This window comes from Acomys russatus, chromosome 20 (assembly GCF_903995435.1).
Source record: "Acomys russatus chromosome 20, mAcoRus1.1, whole genome shotgun sequence".
Lineage (NCBI taxonomy): Eukaryota > Metazoa > Chordata > Mammalia > Rodentia > Muridae > Acomys > Acomys russatus.
Genome location: NC_067156.1, coordinates 22740881 through 22757182, shown reverse-complemented (window position 1 = coordinate 22757182; position 16302 = coordinate 22740881). Strand labels below are relative to the sequence as shown.

Genomic DNA, 16302 nt, shown 5'->3' with positions numbered 1-16302 from the left:
TGTGAGTGGCATGGCGGTCTGGTCCATGGGTCTCTGTCTTCCTCTTCCCTGGCTCTGTTGAGTGGTGGTGGTGGTGGTGGTGATGGTGGTGTGGCGTGTGAGGTGGGGCTCTGGGCTGTCTGTGCCGTTTGGGAAAGAACAGGGCTGTGGGCACCTTTCCCAGCCTGCACTGCATGGCATGGCACAGCGCAGATCTCTGTCTTCCTTCTCCCTCTCTGTACTGTCTGGATTTGATTTGACTTGACTGTGTGTGTGTGTGTGTGTGTGTGTGTGTGTGTGTGTGTGTGTGTATGTGTGTGTCCTAGGCATAAAACAGCTTTGGCCACCAAGCCAGGCATCAAGCTAGGATGAACAAAGGACTGCCATCTGCTCTGCCCCTGACTGATTTAAGAATACCACCACCACCAAGGTGCCTCTTTGCCCATTGCCAGGGGACTGGATCAAGCTTAAACATTGTATTTTCTTCTGGTTTTGCCAGTAGTTCATGCTTGGTCTTGTTAAAACAAACAAACAAGGATGCAAAAGAAAATAGAAATAATCTATAATCATGTTTTCTGAGAGAACGGAAGTCAGTATTTTTTGTGTATGCTTATTTTCCATTTAGTCTTTTAACCAACGCACACATGTGTATTAATAGGTCATAGCTGCTTTTACCTGACAGCACAGGTGAGTAGCATCCTTGTCGTTCATCGAAAGATCGCCAAATCTTTCCATTATATCCTAATGTTATCATAAACCACATGTCAGTAAGCTTGATTATATAAAATGTCTGAATTAAATAATAATAATAAAAACCCTTCATGACCACAGAGACCATTTTTGGTGCTACTAATGGATGTTCCCAATTTGGACAGTATAGCCTGATCCTTGCTAAGAAAGTAGCACTAATGAGGGCTCTGTCACTTCCCTGGGCCTATAGAGTGTAAACTTGAGTGTACGAAAGACTTTATCAGGAGAACTTGTTCATGTCCCATTCCCAGCTGTTAGGCCCAAAGATACTGACTCAGGTGTTTTTGGATGGCCCAGGTGGTTCTTAGGCTGGGATTTTTTTGAAAACAAGCCTCGGGCTAAATACATAGAAACAGAGCAAACACAAAGGTTTTGAAGGCCTCTGATTTATATTGTTTTTCGTTTGTTTTATTTTTCCTTCCAGATGGGATTTCTCTGTGTAGTCTCTGCTGTCCTGAACTTGCTTTGTAGACCAGGCTGGCCTTGAACCCACAGGGATCTGCCTGCCTCTGCCTCCCCTAGTGCTGGAATTAAAGGTGTGTGCCACCAGGCCAGGACCTCTGATTCATATTGTTAATTTATCTCCCGCAGAGGTTTTGCCAACTTATTGTTTTAAAGCACCCTCCTCCCTACCGTGTATTATTTAAAACTGCCTGTCCATTTTGCTGTCTTTCATCAGTATTATGTATTATCAACTTTAAAAATAGTTGCTATAAAAAAATTATTCACTTTACATCCTGGTCATAGCTCCCTCCCTCCTTTCCTCCTGGTCCCACCTTCCCTCTTTGTTTCCATTACCCCTTCTTCCCTACTCCTCAGAGAAGGGGGACCCTTCACCCCTTCCTCTGTGGCCTGGTGATAGGCCTGCCAGAGAAAAGTGATCAAAAAAGCAGGCAACAGAGTCCATGTCAGAGTCAGCCCCCATTTCCCTCACTAACAGGCCCATATGAGGACTGAGCTGCCATCAGTTACATCTGAGTAGACGGCCTAGGGCCAGCCAATGCATGGTCCTTGGTTGGAGTTTTAGTCGCCAAGCTCCCACCCTGTTTTTGTTTTGTTTCATTTTTGTTTGTTTGTTTGATTGCTTTGGTTTTTTTTTCTTTTTTTGGTTTTTGTTTTGGCTAGGAGTGTGTTTTCTTATCTTTTTACTTTTCATTTGCTTGTTTATTCACATGTATAATTGGCAAAATCATATATATATACATACATATATACATACATACATATATACACACACACATACACACACATATATATTCCAGATCTTCTCTGATAGTTTGGGATGTGTATAAATTATGAAATGGTCATGTTAATCTGTCACTTCACATTGTCAACTTTAAAAAAAATTATTAAATTATATTCTTTGTGCATTGGTATAAAGGTGTCAAAACCCCTGTAACTGGAACTACAGCCAGTTCTGAGCCACCATGTGGTTGCTGGGACTTGAACCCAGGACCTTTGGAAGAGCAGACAGTGCTCTTAACCACTGAGCCATCTCTCCAGCCCAGCTTTTCTCCGCCCCCCTAACGAAAATGCTTAAACACTCCATTTAGTCAATCTCAAAAATACAACACAATGCCATTTGTATGGTTGCCATGTTGCACACAGGTCTTCGGAATGTATTCATCAAATAGCTGCAAGTTTGTAGGCTTTGACCAATATCCGCCCTACCCCCAACCTTACAGAACCTTTGCTTTTTAAGGGAAAAAAATACAGTTGTTTACATAAAAATCACACATGCTTACTACGAAGGAATATGCACATCAGAAAAATGTAAAGGCTAAAACCACCTAAACTATACCACGCAGAAATAATCGGGCCTAATGTTGAAATGATTTTTAGATTAATAGTTTCTGAATATCTGCAGTCTGGTAAGTAAGAACAGATGGACAGATGGCTGGCTGTACAGAAAGAGAGGATTGCTTTGAGAAGATCAATGCCATGCTACAGGTAGTGGAGAAAGCAGGAAGCTGACTGTGAACAGCAGACAGGCCCCGGCCATGAGAGAAGCAGGAACAGCAGACAGGCCCCGGCCATGAGAGAAGCAGGAACAGCAGACAGGACCCGGCCATGAGAGAAGCAGGAACAGCAGACAGGACCCGGCCATGAGAGAAGCAGGAACAGGGTGTCAAGGGGCAGAGCACAGGTGAGCAGAGAGAAGGTGCTAGGATTAGGCAGAGAAAGGTACCTTGATGGGTCTAGGTCAGGCTTTGCTGCATAGATACACCACACAGCAGATTGAAGGAAAGAGGTTTATTGGGGGAAGAGAGAGCCAAAGACTATCTCAGAGAGGGGAACATGAGAAAGAGATAGAGACAGACAGATAGACAGGGAGGCCATGAGGCAGAAAGAACAAGAGAGAGAGAGGGGGCCGTGATGTCTAGAGGGACCTTTTAAAGGGTGTGTGTACTGCATAGGAAAATACACAGCACACAGCCACAGTGGAAGTGTGCTGTACCTGGTGACAGGGGGTGATGATGTAAGCTGTCTTCTCTCCTTCTGGCTGAAGGGAGGCTTCTGAGCCAAGACTTCTCCTATGTTGGTTGAAGAGCTTTCTGGGGCTACTATATGCTCTTTTCTTCTTTCTGAATAAAAAGTTTTTAACGTGGTTTTATGGTTGATTATGTTGCCTGAGAAAAAGAATGATTAAAAAAATGTAGAATTTGAAGGGTACTAGGTTCTAATTTTAAAATCGTACCAATTAGGTGGCGTTTCAGGTGCAGTGCTGTCTGCTTTGGCGCCTGGTAAGGGAGCACCTGCCTCAGCCACTCAGGCTCTCTGAGTGTGGAAGTGAACTAAGGGTTAATGGCAAAGGTTGTGGAACAGAGCTAGCTATATCTTGTGGTGGCTTTTTCTCTCTGCCCTAAACTCCCAAAATAATGACTCATGAGACTCAAAATATATATTTACAAATACCTATGTCATATACTAGGCTCTTCTGACTAGCTCATAACTTAAAATAACCCATTTATTCTAATCTAAGTTCTGATGTGTAGCTGGTTACCTCTGCTCAGGTACCATGCATCTATCCTCCTCACATCTTGCCGGACCAATCTCCTGGGCCTGGCTCTATCCCAGAATCCTTTCTGGCTTCCCGATGTCCCACCTATTATTTCCTGCTTTAGCTACAGGCCATAGTTTTTTTGTTTTTTGTTTTGTTTTGTTTTGTTTTTTACCGTTGTTGCATCCATACAATACAACTGCCTCTGCCTCCCAAGTGCTGGGACTAAAGGCGTGTGCCACCACCGCCCGGACATTTATGATTCTTATGCACCGTTCCTTTAGTAACATAATAAGGACCAGGGGTCACATTACAGATGTGCCTGTGGTTAACTTTTAAATGTGCCATCCTCTCCAGAAGGAATTGTGCTTGGAGCAGGGCCAGCTGTACTGCAGTGGCAAACTGCCTTGTGGCTGGCTAAACAGCCATCACTTGCCACCAGGCTTGCCAATGTCTTTTCCCTCCTTTCATTGTCAGAGATGGAATTGGAAGTAACCTCGGGGCAGGGCAGTAGATCCCTACAGAGAGAGCTCCAGTCCTGGCCTTCGTGGCTGGGTAAAGGTGACCTTGCAGAAGGCAGGAAAGTGTGCTGCAGAACTTCTGTTTGTTTGTTTGTTTGTTTTAAATAAAAACTCCAACTGTTCAATTTTACCAATAAAGACTCAGGAGCCCAATGCTGGGGTGTAAACCTGCTAGCTCAGAGAAGTAGAGAAAGCACCCAGCTGACCTTCCTACTCAGCTCATGTCTTAGAGGAAAAAGCCGAAAAAGTTCACTAGCTCCGCTGACAGCCCAGGAGGAAAAGGCAAAAAACCCAAAACCAAGCCAAACCAAACCAACCAAAGACAAACAAAACAAAACAAAACAAAAAACAAAAACCCAAGGCTAAAGGCTTGCTAGTTCAAAGCTCAAAAAGCCCCTTCTTATCCATGCTGTCTTAAATACCCTTCAACTCAAAGACCTCCCTGCTCTTTAGTCTTTGTCAGCTGGTCTCTTGCTCCACCTCCTGACTTAGGGTTAACTTTATTAAGTCCTGTGTACAGATAGCTCTTGGATTAAAGATGTGTGCTAGGGCTGACTGAACCACACCATAATCACCTGTTTACAATAAACAGAAAGTTCTTGGATAAAGGTGTATGTTTGGGCTCAAGCACACCAAACAAGAAACAGGCTCTGGGTTCACAATGGACCAAATATCCTGCAACATATGTTCATGCTAAATAACTACATAGAAGAATGGCTGGGGTCTGCAATTGCAGCAGGCAATGGACAGACTTTCTATGTCCTTGTAAATTCCTGGCCTAAACATTTTTGTGAAAGTTAAGCTCTTTCTTGTTTATAAAAATGTCTCATTTGACGCTGGAGAAACGGTTCCAGTTAAGAGCTCTGGCCTTCTAGAGGGCCTGGGTTAGATTCCCAGCACACTCAAGTATGGAGGTCAGAAGACAACTCGTGGGAGTTGGTTTTTCTCCTTCTACTATGTGGGTTCTGGGAATGAGTTCATGTGTCAGACCTGGCAGCAAGACCTTTATCTGCTAAGCAGTCTTGCTAACTAGCTATCACTTACCATTTGGGATGACCTAGTTTTTGGAAGTACTAAGGATTGAACCTAGGTCTTCATGCATGCAAGGCAAACAATGTAGCACTGAGTGACAGCCGCAGTCCTTATTTATTACTTATTTATTATGTATCTTGATCATATCCCAACTCTCTCCTTCCGCTCTCCCACCATGTCTTCTTTGGTGTCCCTCTTTTCTTCTTTTTAACCCACTGGGTTCAGTTAGTGGTGTCTACGTGCTCGTGGGTATGGAGCCATCCACTAGAGCATAGGCAACCTGCCAGCAGCCATGTTCCTGGGCGGGGGGAGGGGGATGGCTCCTTCTCTCCCAGCAGCCATCAACTGCCAGTAGCTATTCAGGTAGAGGTGGGGCCTCATGCATGCTGGACCATTGACTGGCTTGCTCTTATACAGGTAACTATAACTGCAGTGAGTGCATAAGGGAAGTGTCCATGTCCAGTCCAGCAGACAGCATTCCACAGCACTCTTCCGTCTCCACCCTCTGGCTCTTACCCTTAAGGAGGTAGGTTGATACCGACATGCCATTAAGGCGCGAACACTTGCTTATTCTCAGCACTTTGATCGGACTCATCTCTTGGAGTCTCTGCATTAACCACCACCCAGGGCAAAAAGAAGCTTCTCCAATCAGTGTCAAGAACAGTGCTAATATATGTGTATGAGCGTGAATCTTTAGCAGGCAGTTTGATGCGTGTCCTTTGAGCAAAAATAACGGTGGCATACTTGTCCCCAGAGCCTTATTTAGGGCTTTGTTTCTTATAGTTTTGGAGGCTGCCAAGACAAAGAGTGAATACGAAAATCACGGCACCCGTCTCTGGCAATGACCTCCTTGCTGCCTCAGTACAAGGTGGAGGGAACCTCAAGTGGGGAGGTGCATAGCAGGGACAGAGGGAAATGCAGAATTCATCCTTTTCTCAGGAGGTCTCTCAGAATAACCCACTTCCATAGTGATGACCTTACTCAAGGCTACCCTCATGACCTAAGCTCCTGTCAGAAGACTCATTTCTAACACCGGTACCATGACAGCTTCCCAGACTTCACCACTAAAATCTCAAGGATGGATTGAAACGCGTATCTTCTAAATGCTCATGATTTCTTCAAGTGACTACAGTGTCAAAACTTCTAGAACTTGCCTAAAACAGGAATTCACATGTTTTCATCTTTCATTAATTTTTTTCAGTTCTTCCAAGTATTTGTATTTTTGTTTTCATATTGCTCAGCTCTAAATTTTAAGGTCTTAGGACCCTTGTTATCTCTGGATATACTGTTATCTCAAATTCTTCTCACTCCTATGTCTGTTCTCTGCCCCTTCTGAAAAATTCTCTAGGGATATTCTGTTAAGTCAGACCTTGCTACTGGACAAATTTCCACATGTATTCACTTAGGGTGGAGAAGACTGACTGCTTATCACATGTCAACCTCAGGAGATGAGGGACTCAAGAGTAGGATTATGGTCAATGGCATGTTTGTTTGTTTGCTTGTTTGTTTATATTCTAATTTTTCAAATGTTCAATGACTATTGTTTTTAGTTATAACTCAAAAGATGAGCTATTTATAATAGATAAGAACTGATGTCTTTCATAAATTACTATGGATCTATTATTTTATGAAAATTTTTTTAGAATTTGCATCATTTTCAGACTATAGACTATAGGGATTGTTTCTATATTTCAATGAAGTTGTACATTTTGTTTTACTTTGATTTAAAACTACTATAACTTCATCACCTATGATGAGATAATAAAGATTTTAATTTATTAAAAGTATATGCCCAGTTTGTCATTATTTTATTTTATAAAAAAAAAAATCTATGTCCCAGTCTGTTCTGGAACTTGTTATGTAGCCAAGGATGACCTTGAACTTCTGATCCTTCCACTTTAACTCCCCAGGAGCTTGGATTGCAGGTGTGCAGCACTTGGATTGCAGGTGTGCAGCACTTGGATTGCAGGTATGCAGTGCTTGGATTGCAGGTGTGCAGTGCTTGGATTGCAGGTGTGCAGCACTTGGATTGCAGGTATGCAGTGCTTGGATTGCAGGTGTGCAGTGCTTGGATTGCAGGTGTGCAACACTTGGATTGCAGGTATGCAGTGCTTGGATTGCAGGTGTGCAGTGCTTGGATTGCAGGTGTGCAGTGCTTGGATTGCAGGTGTGCAGTGCTTGGATTGCAGGTGTGCAGAGCTTGGATTGCAGGTGTGCAGTGTTTGGATTGCAGGTGTGCAGTGCTTGGATTGCAGGTGTGCAGTACTTAGATTGTAGGTGTGCAGCACTATTGCTGGTTTACATGATGCTTGATCAAGCCCAGGGCTTTATGTGTGCTAGGCAAGTACATTGCCAACTCTGAGTCTGTCATTTTACAAAATTATTCATGCTACACTTCTTTAGTCAAATGTTGAATACTAGTTATAACCTTCACAAAATTTGTAACATAAAACATCTGTTTTCATTTTTGTTATCATTTACGGAGGCACATCTATACTTTTTTTTTTTTTTTTAAAGACAGGGTCTCACTACATAGCCCTGGATGGCCAGGAACTCAGAGATCCTCTTGCTTCTGCCTCTGGAATGCTGGGATTAGAGGAAGTGTTTGCCACCATGCCTGGTTCTATTTGGTTTTTTTGTTCATTTGGTTTGGTTTTTTGAGGCAGGGGTAGAGGATCTCTACATTGCCTTGACTGTTCTGGGATGCACTGTATAGAGCAGACTGGCCTTGAATTCACAGAAATCTGCCTGCCTCTGCCTCAGGAGTGCTAGGATTAAAGGCATGCCCTGAAATAACATTACCAGGACCTATGTTAAACCCACTTTTCAAGATTTCTATACCCATCACCCCATAATGATTGATCCCTAGGTTTATCTCTATGAGCCTAAAGAACTTTACATCTAGGAAGGGACTGAAAGAAAAGGGAGGTCTTCATCCTTCTGGTCATCAGACTGGGCCTCACGGTCCTGCTGGGCACCATGGCAGCCACAGGAACAGCCCTTGTCCAAATACATCATCTGGTCTTTGACTTCTAGGATAAGCTTGACCAGGCCGTGGCATCCACCATGGACAGTCTTGAGTGCCTCCCTCCAGTGATAGGTCACCTCCCCATCGTAAATTGTTCTACAAATCCAGAGAGCTGTGACAGATGGACGGGGAGGGGCTCGTGCTGTGCTTGTTAATGAATCTGGGATAGTAGAACAAAGCACACAGGCTCTTAAGAATCTCCAGTGAGATCTCTGAGCTCACTATGCCCCGGGGACCTCCACACCTTGGTACTTAAAACCTCTGGTTGCTTGGCTTTTTCCCTCCTTGGCCCTGCACTGGCTGTTGGGGTCCTCCTCCTTCTGGGCCCCTGTTTCATCCCATTTCTAAAGCAGCATTGCAAACGTCACTACCAGCCAAGTTCTGGTTCAATACCAAACCATTCCCAACATAGATGTTGATGATACTGTTCCTTGATAAAACAAAAAGGAAGAGCTGTGGGACTGGGATGGACCATGGTTACAGAGGAAGGGTTGAGGGAGCATCAACCCTGCATACTTCAAACATGACGACAGTAATAGTTGACTACCTCCCCCTCCCAACCAGGTACCATAAAGCCAGCTCCCCCACCATCAACCCTAGTAAGAATGTATTACTCTGACAGTTATCAGACTTCAAGCCTTGTTTGACCTTATAAGGTTTTTTTTCCCCAGACCCTATGGGCCCTGAGTATACATCTTCCAGTACTCCCACCCTAGCCAATGGTACATGGCCACACAAACCTTGCTGCAGAGACCCTGGCCACCTCCCCAGGGCCATAAATATCCTCCCCCACCCCCACCCCCACCAATAAACCAAACCAGCTCTTGGAAACTGTTCTCAGGTATGTTGCTTGCCCACCCACTCTGCACTGCCTTCATCCATCCCCGCCCAAGCTTCTCTCCTCCCAGTCCAGTTCAGTGTGCAACAGGCCTGGTTACCTCCAGGGGGAAGCAGACTTGGGGTGGCAGTGCACCACCACATCCAGCTTTCTATTTGAATGTTTATGTCTCTGTGTAAAAGTTAAAATGAATTATAACAGAACGATAGATATGTGACGGGGTGGGTGTGTATCTACAGGAGGATGTCTGCTCTGTAGTTAGGGCCTTGGAGTCAGTAATAGCTGGGCTGATGCCTTCTGGACTCTATGTCACCCTCGAGTAAAATTTTCATCATTCTGAGACACACTTTTGTGATCCACACCATGAGATAATAATGGAATCTGCCTCGTAAATTAATCATGGAGATCAACAAAATCCATTGTGGAGGAAACTCCTTAGCGATGACCCAGTTTTGTTGAATAAACTGAAAGAAAAATAAGGTTTTTCACTGGAGGAAGGCAAGGAAAGACTGAACATCCAACACTTTTTGTAGGATACTTAAAGAAAAAACTGTAGCTATCATTTTCTGTGCACCTTCTGAATCAGACTACATTTACTTAAATCAAACTCGAGTTTACAACCTTCCACGCGGTGCATTCTAGGTCTTTTTTTTTTTTTGTCGTTCAGAGAATGTTATATGGTTCCTGCCGGATTGGTGAGGGGTTTTAGAAAAGGCTAACGACAAACCTCATCTGTCCTGGCTTAGCTGTAGATGTGACATCTTGAGCAGACAATTCCTCTGCTTTTCCCCTTCCTCAGCTACAAAACTTGGATACCTATCACCATAGCTGCTGTTGTAAAGACCGTTACACCATCAGATCAAAAGTGCTTAGCATCCAGTAAGTGCTCAATAAACACCGCTTCCTGATATTCCTGTTATAACAGTAGACATTTCTCCTCCCCTAAGTAACTCAATAGAAGACGCAGAAACATGTGACATGAACGTAGAGAACCGTAACTCAAGGCTCAAGTTTAAGAATGTGGCAAGACACATAAAGGGACTTGGCATCGGAGAAGAGGAGGCTGAAAAGAGATGTTTTCAAGGCAAACTTGTGTGTGGACCACACAGGACAGTTTCAGAAGCCTCCCGCCTCTCACACAGGTCTCTGGGTACTGAGTCTGCGCAGAGGGCACCAGAGGAAGCTGCTGCTAGTACAAACTCAAAATTCCCTTGGTTCCCTTCCTTCACGTGCTGTTTGTTGGTTCTGACTCCATTTAATACTACTTCCCACTGAGCACTCTCCGACATATTGTCACTAAGCAGATGGGAGCTTTGTTAAAGGGGAGGAACCTCGCTGATAGATAGAGCCCACGTAGGCCCAGAGACACGCCGTGCGCAGGGAAAGGGGGCTGAAGAATAGCTTGGAGGAGAGAGACTTGAAGCTGCACACATGTTCTCTGCATACATGTTGTTTTCGTAGGCAGCCTCGTATGCCACGCACGATGCTCTGGGTGGCTGGCTGAAAGGCAGCCAGCTGAGTGGGAGGGGCCCTGGATTGGAGTCAAAAGAGCAGTTTGAGGCCTGGGTCCATCGCTTAGACAAGATGAACTCAACTGCAATTTTCTTAACCAAAAAGTAGAATTAGTAATTCTGCCCCAAATGTCTGGTGGGAGGACCGAGTGAATTTAGTGTGTATGAAACCTGACCCGTTACTGTCAGTGGCATGGCCCCGTTTGCTCTTGATTTTGGATGTGCCTTGAACATCTCACTTAAGGAAGTGCGTTTGCTACTAGCCTTGACCAAGAAGAAAAATAGGAGGCTTGTGAGTCCTCTGTTCACTTTGTGGTATGCTTTAACCGCGTCCTGCATTTATTTCTCCTCATAGGGAAACCCCTGCTCTGTGCATGGCAGAAGCCTTTCATCTTTCCATCACAAATACTGGGATCACTTGAAGGCCACTGCTAGGAAAAACAGTGCAACACCATTTAGTAGAAAGGGTCAAAGATGACCGTGTCTGCATACAGGCTGTTATTATTTCCCAGTCTGAAAAAAGGCTTTTTTCTCTGCTCATACCCATGTGTCTTTTGTTTGCTTGGTTCTCTTTTAAAAAAAAAAAAAAAAAAAAAAAAAAAAAAAAAAAAACCAATAGCAAGAACACTGCAAAAGTAGAAATGCCAATCCCTAAGGTTTTAAAGAAATTTTTAAAATGATAAATTATTTATTTTTAAGCATCCCTAATATGATTGATTTTATTTTAGATACAGGACATTAAAGAACCTGCCCAAGTTCCATATATATATAATGTGTGTATATATTTTGTTTAATGTGACATTTATTTAGTGTGTATGTGTGAGTGTGTGTAAGTATGTGTGGGCATCTTGTAAAAGTTGGTTCTCTCCTTCCGCTATGCGAATTCCTGGGATTAAATTTAGGTCATCAGGCTCTGCTTTTATGTGCTGAGCCATCTATCTCATCAGTCTCTTCTTTTAACAAATGAGTCTTGGTTTACTGCATTTACTGAATATAAACTACCTATGAGCGGTGGAAAGCTTACCATCTTACCATCTCCGCCCTTCCCCCCAATGCACAGATGCATTTCCCTAATACAAAGCGAACAGCATGCCAGGCCATGGTGGCACATGCATTTAATCCCAGCAAAAGCAGGCGGATCTCTGAGTTCAAGGCCAGCCTGGTCTACAAAGAGAGTGCCAGGGCAGCCAAGGCTACACAGAGAAACCCTGTCTTGAAAAACCAAACCAAGACAAACCAAAACAAAGCAAACAGCAATGAGCAACATGAGATATGAAAATATCACAAAGACAGACAAGGGGGTAGATAGATCATGACTCAGGCAGAGGGGAGTGCCTGAGAATATTTTATGGAGGGGAAGGGTTTTGAGCTGAAGTTGGGAGAGGCTTGGCTGTTGCTAGGAGTAATAGGGACCAAAGAAACCTCCTCAGCTAGTGTTCTGGCTGGAGTCAGTAAGCACACAGGACGGACAAAACAGCCAGTAGATCTGAGTGTGCACAGACTAAGGTTTAGATTGCCAAAGATTTCGAATTCTGAGCTGGGGCTAGGCTTTATCAGGCAGTGCCATCAGCAGCGGCTTTTGGTGGAAATGATACAAGATAGATGTTCTTGGAGGCTGTTACTGTGGCACCAGTTTAGAAGGGGAGACAGTAGGCAGGAAGTCAGCAACTTGCTTACTCAGCCCTTTAATAAGCAGGTATGTGTAAGTGGCCCTCAGGCCTTAGCACAACTGACTCCATAATGGAAGCACTATTCAGGCCATAAAACTCAGCTCATAGACAGCACCACCTGCCAAGATGAAAACAAAGGCCTACTCCATCAAAGCCCACAGTTCTGGGAAAGTCTCTCACTGTACCAACTTTGTTTTTTTGTTTTTTTTTTTTTTGGTTTCTATAGTTCCACTTCTGGCTCACTGTTCTTGTTAACTGATGCATACCAAGCCAGAAAATGGTTTTTGTGTTTAAAAACTCACCCTGAGAAAGGTTTGGGGCTACTCTGAGATCCTGGGCGTGCCGTGTAGTCACCAGATGGCTACTTTCTATTGGCTTAAACCAATGTCTGAGCAGTCTTCTCTGGTGAATACCTCACAACAGTACGGGTAGTTCCTTCTTACTAGGTAACAGTCACAACGTTGGGTACTGAGTAGACCACCACAAAAAAAGGCAAAACTCCTGCCCCCGAGTGAACCGGCACTTACCAAATGGGCCAAGAGGTGCTGAGGATAGTATATTTGGAAATACTGACCAGGGTCTTCTAAACCAGGACGCAGTTTTATTCTACTTAAATATAGAAGGTGAATAGGGCTGCACCCTGTGGCTCATGTCTGTAATTCCAGCTCTTGGGAGGCTAAGACAGGAGGATGGAGAGTTCAAGGCCAGCCGAACTTTGTTTGCATGAGACCCTGGCCTGAAGAACTTTAAAAAAGAGATCAGCCAGGACAACAAGGCAGAAGAATTCATTCTGGGAATGGCATGAGAGAGTATGAACTCACACAATAGGTTCGATGAACAAGGGCCTACATGGGACTGGGGTCAGAGCTGTGGAGATAAACATACATTAATCATGTATGGGGCTCCATGAATTTGATCATCAGCACCACAAAACAAACAAACAAACACGCACACACAAACAAATGTGTGGAAGAGCAACGGTAGGAGACACAGTTGGAAAGGTCAGTGGGTCAAAGACTGAAATACTGGGTGTGTTAGTTATGAGATGAACTTTAACCAGGAAGCAATGAAGGATTCTTGAGGAGAAGAGGAACCAGGATTAGTTTAAACAGCAATAAAACCATTCTGGTGAAATGGAATCAGGTCTTAGCCTCGATCGATCCAGGCAGTGAGACTGAAAAGGATCTTGTTATTTGAGTTGAGGTAGAAGAAACTCAGAGCAATAGAATTGATGTTAATAGATTTACTTGGGAGACATTAAAACACACAAAGTAGAATTTAGCTGAGGGAGAGCTGCTTACCAAACGCCCTGAACGTAAGCAGGCCTGTTGGACATAAGCATTATTCATGATGCTAGGATGTAAATGTTTGCTCACCAAGACTAACTAGCCATCGGGCCCATCCCCAAAGAGCATACCTCTAACAGGCAGCTCCAGGGGGCAGCTCAGGGTCACAGCCAACGCTAAGTCTTAGTCTGATGGGAAGCCCCCAGTTCTCCTTTTGAGAAAACGACAATTCTGCCACATAGGCAAGATGACCTTAGATAACAACTACCCAAAAAGAACAGCACTGATGTACAAAACAATTCTGGCAATATCTTTGCTGGGCAAATCTCCCCTCTGCCCAAGCAGCTGGACTTGTACCCTCCTGCCTTTGTTTATATTGTCACAGGTATAACCTGGGGCTGGGACCTGAAAGAGAGGTAAGGATGGCAGCATATGTAAAATGCACAACCTAAGGTGTATATAAATTACTGAAATCTTCTACGTGAGGTCGGCTCTTCATTGGGCATTAGCCACAGCCTGACCCATGCTTTTTTTTTTTTTTTTTTTCCTTTCAGTAAATAGCACGCCCTCTTGTTTGTTTTTGTTTTTGGAGACAGGGTTTCTCTGTGTAGCCCTGGCTGTCCTGGAACTTGCTTTGTAGACCAGGCTGGCTTTAAACTCAGAGATCTGCCTCCTTCTGCCTCCAGGGTGCTGGGATTAACTGTGTGTGTACTGCCACCACTGTGTCTTTTACTAATCCTTTAAGTGTGTGGAGTGATTTCTCACTGGGAAGACATATTCTTCCCTTAACAGGATGAATTCAGACTAATACACAAAGTGATTACAACTCATGATGAAGCAAAAGGTTAAATTCTGGATGGATACCAAGGGGTTTCAGAAGAGAAGGAAGTAAGGGTGAAGGCTGGATGCAAAGAAGAAGCCTGGCCTGCATGGGGCATTCTGGGTAGGGACTACAGGGCATGTGCAAAAACAGACAAGGTGTCTGACTTCTGTGGCTGTGGGGAGGAGGCACTGCATCTGTGGCGGGCATATAGATGGCTGTGTGGTAGGCTTATGGAACATTCTAATAGGAACAAGATGAGATGAAACAATCAAGAAAGGCACGTGGTAAATTTTGAACAGAGAGTTGACCTCTGTACAAAACCTATGGCTCATGGCAGTTTGTTTAGCTGCAAGAAGTTTGGGTGGCTTGGCAGATGAGAATTATTTCTGATTATCCTAAAAATACAGTTTGTAGGCTATGGAGTCTTTCATTTTATCCAAGCATATATGATCTCATTTTTTTCGGGCATAGGCATGAAATGATTTTTTCCCCTCAGATACAATCACACAGTATTAACTATTCCTGGCCAACATAACGATTAGGTCTTGCTGCAGGGCGTGGCTGGCGTGCCCTGCCCTCTACCTAGGGGTGGGCTTTCCCTCTCTGAGAGACACTCACTATATAATCCAAACATTTTGGCTTCACTGGCCCCTTTGCCCTTTACCATCCTTGCTGCTGTTGCCCTTCCCCCACCTTCCCTCCCTCTCTCCTTCCCTTCCCCCTCCTGTGCAACTTCCAATAAGCCTGCATTTATATATTATAGCTTCTTCACCAATTAGCTCATACTATTTATTTAATCAATCAGTAACCTATAGTTCTTGAGGAAGTACTATGTCTAGAAAGCATCCTGCCAGGGGCCTGTGCAGTTTTGCAGCTGCTACTTTTCTCAGTATCAGAAGGAAGTCCCCATGTTTCTCAACAAACTTTCCTAGGACTAGCCTGCTGGTCCCTCACATGTTACTATACATGGGTGCCAACCATGTGCTGATTACGGATTCCTATGATGGTGCTAAGGGTCTCATGGGGAATCGCCAGTGGCATACGGGAAGGCCAGAGGATGCGTGGAAGAAGAGAGCAACAATGAAAAGAAAAATGAGGGATGGGAGGGAGAGTTAAGAAATGAGTAACATTGCAGAGTTGGGTCCTGCAGACCCAGGAAAGAGAAGCCTCTGGCCGTGGGAGAGGGGGATGTGCCAGTCTCTTTGACTGCTTCTTCTTGCATGGACCAGAGACAGAAGGAAGAGAGAGAGAGAGAGAGAGAGAGAGAGAGAGAGAGAGAGAGAGAGAGAGAGAGAGAGAGGCAGAGGGAGGACCAGGGAGCCGAGGGTTCCTATGCAAGAGATATCCTACATCAGAGTCTGTATTTAGTGGCTGCCTCAAGCCATCTTTGTAGCTCTGTAGCTGGGTTGTACTTAGGATGTCTGGCCAGGCAGTAGGTATCCTGTGTGATTTAAAGCTAAAGAAAATATGGAAGGAGATAACAGCAGCATTCAAAACAGCCAACCAAGCCCTCTTTCTTAGAACACACCCTTCTCCGGGGGCTGTGTGAGAGCATCCGGCTTCCTGTATCCCAAGTGGCTTCATTTGCCCTGCAAGTGTCGCCTCTGCTTTCTTATCTGAACTCCAGGCCCCACCTCTGTTCCAGCTACCTGATCCGTGCAGGTGAACTCATCCAGGCCACGCAGATGGCTCCCAAGCTCCCTTTCTTGCCATCCCATTGCATCCTGACCTACATATCTAAACACATACTTGATGTTTCTGTTTGGCGGTCATGTGGGCACCTCAGAGTTAACGCATACAAAATTACACACCTGATTTTCCTGCGCAATCTTGAGCCTTCCATGCTCAGGCTGCCACCGTCCA

General features: G+C 44.5%; 1 non-coding gene across 1 annotated transcript; it reads right to left on the bottom strand.

Moving 5' to 3' along the window:
• Positions 1–292: 292 nt before the first annotated feature.
• Positions 293–436, bottom strand: LOC127204803 (small nucleolar RNA SNORA48). Its single transcript, XR_007832505.1, has one exon. It is a non-coding gene; the product is annotated as a small nucleolar RNA SNORA48 (small nucleolar RNA).
• Between the last annotated feature and the right edge of the window lie 15866 nt (positions 437–16302).